Genomic DNA, 5,000 nt, shown 5'->3' with positions numbered 1-5,000 from the left:
CATTGTGTTTTCACATTGTTTCTTCTCCTTTGTTTTCTTTTTATTTTTATCTCTTTTCTCACCTTTCCCTCTCTCTCCCTCCGTCGTCCGCGGCCGCATTTTTCTCTCCCTCCTCCCTCCTCCCCATCTCCTACCCTCACCTCCCATCTTCCCCTAACCTCCCTACCTCCACCTGCCTCACAACCTCCTACCCTCTTACTTTGCTACCTCCACCCCCCCCCCCACCTCCTTCTCTCCCTTCTCCCTACCTCCACCTCACCCCTTCCTCTCCCACCTCCCTCCTCTCCCTACCTCTTCCCCTCACCTCCCCATCTCCTACCCTCCCTCCCACCTCCCTTCCCTACTTTTCCACCTCCCCACCTCCCCCCATCTCTCCCTCCTCCCTATCTCCCTACCTCTCCACCTCCTACCCTCCCCCCCCTCCCCCTTTCTACCCTCTCCCCCTCCCAGCTCCCCCCCCCCCATCCCAACCTCTGCCGACGTCTCCACCTCCTACCCTCCCACCCTCCCTCCTCCCCCCTTCTACCCTCTCCCCCTCCCTCCCCACCCCCCCCCTCTGCAAAGCCTCCGTCCCATTCCTTGAGCTCCATTATCCCATTATGCCATGACCCGGCCGGCGCACGTGTGATAGATCGCCGCACCATTGTTTTTACTTTAGTTGGACGCAGGGCGGGGAGGGGGGGGGGGAGGGGGAGAAGGAGAGGGCAGAAGGGAGAGGGGTGGGGGAGGAGGAGGGGTGGGGGAGGAGGAGGGGTGGGGAGGGAGGGGGAGGGAGTAGGACAGGGAGAGGGAGAGGGCAGAAGGGAGAGGGGTGGGGGAGGGAGGGGAGGTGGAGGGAGGGGGAGGGAGAAGGGTAGATGAGGGGAGAGGGATGGAGGAGGGGGAAAGGGAGGGGATGGGAAAGGAGGAGGGAGAGGAAAGAAAGAGACAGGTGGTGGGAAGGTAAAAAGGAGAAAGAGAGAGGGATGAGAAAGGAATGGAAGAGAGAAGGGGAGAGAGAGGGAAAGAGAGAGGATCTGGGAGGGGGAGAGGAAGGGAGAGGGGACATAAGGAGAGAAAGGGGGGAGGAGAAATAAGAAGGATAAGAACAGTAAGAGAGAACGAGCGGGGAGGAGAGGGAGAGTGAGTGAGAGGAAGAAGAGAAAGAGATAAAAGACTAAAGAATGAGTGGATGGAGTAATGGAAGCTAAAAGAAAGACAGAATGAAAGAAACGAAGAGGAGAGGATTGCTAATTATAACAGCAGTGATGATAACGGTAAAAATATTGATAATAGTGATAATCATAAGACAAAAAAGAACAGCAGTGACAGTAGTAGAATAAATAGAATAATGATAACACTGATAATAATGGCAATAGCAATAACAACCATAGCAATAATACCAATGACACCAGTAATATCAATAACCAACAATAGATACAATCAATAACAGTTATAAAGGCAGTTACAATCACAACAACCCCCCCCCCCAAAAAAAAAAAAAAAAAAAAACATAATCAGAACAAAAAAAAATCACACCCACAATCACAACAAAATAAAAAATAACAAAAATCACATTCAGAGAACAAAACCAAAAAATCACAATCACAGCAGAAACAACAAAAAAATCCCACCAAAAATAACACCAAGAACCCAGAAACCGCCCCAAACTACCGAACCAGCTGCGACAACCCCGTTCCCGCCGAAACAGCCAAAAGTGGTAGTTATCGCGTCCTCCTCGTAGTCTGGCTATTTGGCATTCGATTTATTACGTTAAATTAACGACCTTTTTCTCTCTCTCTCTCCGAAGAAGGCCTAGAGACAAACGGACGCAATGTCTTTAAAGAGCGGAAGTAAATAATTATTACCTTTTTTTTGGGGGGGAAGGGGGGAGGGGGGTGATTCGTTAGGCTCGGGTTGTAGGTTCGAAGGTGTGAGATGATGGTTATTTTGGGGGGTTACTTTCTTTTCTTTCAGATATCATTGTTATAGATATTATGATTATTATTATTTTGTCATTGTTTTTTATCATTATCATTTTCATCATTATCATTATTATCATTATTTTCATTTATCATTATTGGTATCATTATCATCAGCATCATTATCAATCTTGTTATTATCATTTTTATCATTATTGTTATTATCTTTACTTTCATTATTTTTACGCATACAATAATTAAAATTAGCGTTATTATCACTCTTTATAATCATTCAAGTTATCTTTATCATCTTATTATTACCGTTGTTGATATTACCATAATGAGAATAATGAGAACCATGGTTATTATTTTCATTATCTTTCTTCGTCTTCTTCTTATCTTTGTTTCATCGTTACTATCATTAATACTATTACTGTCATTATTATTATCATAATTCTTATCATCATTATTATCATTACTACCATAATCATTATTACTGATATCGCCATTGTTAACATTATCATAATCATTGTTATTATCTGCAGCGGCATCGTCGTTGTAATTAGTATAGTCATTATCAATATCCTGTGTTAATTTCATTTTTGTTTATAGAAAACAAAGCGAAACAATTATCTTAGTACATTAATAAAGCAAACAATTATCTTAGTACATTAATAAAGCAAACAATTATCTTAGTACATCATAAACGATACATCTTAGCCTAAAATTCCAAAAATAAGAAGAAAAAGGGTAAAAAAAAGACATTAAATCATTTGACAACCTAGAAAAAAACGAATAAAAAACGAGGCCCATTGACACCGTTTCGCTAATCCGGATTCAGCATCCGGAATCCACGAACGCCAGGCCCGTTCGTGAGCGTCCAGACCGACTGCCAAGACGCGGCTAACCAGGACAGCTTGGCCCGCGCCGGTTCCTCAGGGGCGGCGGCGGCCATACTCAAATAACATGGTCAGCTCTGTGGAATGCGGAGGGCAAATATATGGCCCGGAGATCCTTTTCGCCGATAGAGCTTCTCTCTCTCTCTCTCTCTCTCTTCCTCTCTTTATCTCTTTTTCTTTGTCTTTATCTCTCTCTTTCTCTCTATCTTTCTCATTCGCCTCGCTCTCTCTCTCTGTCTATCTATCTATCTATTTATCTCTCTCTCTATCCATCTCTCTCTCTCACTCTCTCTCTCTCTCTCTCTCTCTCTCTCTCTCTCTCTCTCTCTCTCTCTCTCTCTCTCTCTTCCTCTCTTTATCTCTTTTTCTTTGTCTTTATCTCTCTCTTTCTCTCTATCTTTCTCACTCGCCTCTCTCTCTCTCTGTCTCTCTCTCTCTCTGTCTCTCTCTCTCTCTCTCTCTCTCTCTCTCTCTCTCTCTCTCTCTCTCTCTCTCTCTCTCTCTCTCTCTCTCTCTCTCTCTCTCTCTCTCTTCTCTTCTTCCCGTTCTCTCCCCCCCCCCTCTCTCTCTCTCTCTCTCTCTCTCTCTCTCTCTCTCTCTCTCTCTCTCTCTCTCTCTCTCTCTCTCTCTCTCTCTCTCTCTCTCTGTCTCTCTTTCTCTCTCTCTCTCTCTCTCTCTTCCTGCCCTACTTCCCGGCCTGCATGTCTGTCTAACATTCACTTTTGCCTTTCCTTTTATGATCCGAGGTGTCACACACTACCTGAAACGCACACACACACGCACAAGGCAAGAAAATATGTATGGAATAGGTAAGCAAGCAACAAACGCACAGGCATACGCATACTCACACACAGACACACGCACACACATACACTCACACACACACACACACGAAAAAAGCCACATACCTACGTGCCATCTTCAGGGCGTCCTCTAACCACCTTGGCAACAGGGAAGGGAGTCAGTAGGGTAGGAGGGCGGGGAAGGGTGCAGGCAGGAGGTGCGGGATAAGAGGTGGGTGATAAGGGAGGGAGTGGAAGGGTGGGAGGGAGAAGAGGAAGGTTAAAGGGGAAGGGAGAAGAGGGAAGGGAAGGAAGAAGAGGAGGGGGAAGGGAGAAGAGGAGGGGGAGGGAATAAGAGGGAGGGGGAGGGAAGAAGAGGGAGGGGAAGGGAAGAAGAGGGAGGGGGGAGGAGAAGAGAAGAGGGAGGGGAAGGGAGGAGTGGGAGGGGAAGGAATAAGAGAGAGGGGAAGGAAAGAAGAGGGAGGAGAAGGGAGGAGAGGAGAGGGCAAGAGAAGAAGAGGGAGGAGGAAAAGGATAGAGGGAGAAAAAAAGGGTGGGCGGAAGAGAAGATAAGGAAGGGTTAAGAGTAGAGGGAGAAGGGAGTTAAGAGCTGGAGGGGGGAAGGAGGGAAGAAGTAGGAAAGGAAAAAGAGCGATAGGAGAATCAGAAGGAAAGTATAGAAGTAAAAATAAATAATAAATGATAATATGAAAGAAGACAAGAAAAGGGGGAAAGGGTTATAGATAACAAACAACAGAGAAGGGGAGGGGATAAGAGGAGACCAGGAGGAGGGGGGGGCAGGGGATTCCCGAAACCTTAGCAACCCCAAAGAGGTGCCAACCCCATAATAATGGTCCTTCTCCCATTCTCCTTCACGTGATACCCATTAATTTTCACCCCAAAGGCATACGTTCAACGAAGCCGCGAAGGAGAGAGAATTCTTCCGAGAGAGAGAGAGAAGACGTGTAAGTTGCTGGGCGCGTGGCTGCCTTTTGCAAACAAGAAAATGGAATTTAGAGACGGGGTAAAGAAAGAGAGGGGGGAGGGAGGGAGAGAAGGGGGAGGGAGGGAGAGAAGGGGAGGGAGGGAGAGAGGCGGAGGGAGGGAGGGAGGGAGGAGCGGAGGGAGGGAGTAGAGGGGAAGGAGGGAGGGAGAGAGGGGGAGGGAGGGGGAATGAGGGAAAGAGAGAGAGAATGGGGAGGAGGGGGAGAGGAAGTGAGGAGGAAAGATAGAAAGAGTGGGGAAGGGAGGGCGAGGAGGAGGCGGGAGGGAGAGAAAGAGGAAGGGAGGGCTGGGGGATGAGGGAGAGAGAGAGAAAAGGAGAGAGAAGGGAAGAGAGGGAGAGAGTTAGGGAGGAGGAAGGAGAGAGAGAGTGGGGAAGGGAGGGGGAGGGCGGGAGGAGGGAGAGAGAGAGAGAG

Source organism: Penaeus vannamei, chromosome 35 (genome assembly GCF_042767895.1).
Source record: "Penaeus vannamei isolate JL-2024 chromosome 35, ASM4276789v1, whole genome shotgun sequence".
Taxonomy (NCBI): Eukaryota; Metazoa; Arthropoda; class Malacostraca; order Decapoda; family Penaeidae; genus Penaeus; species Penaeus vannamei.
This window is presented reverse-complemented; position numbering follows the sequence as displayed.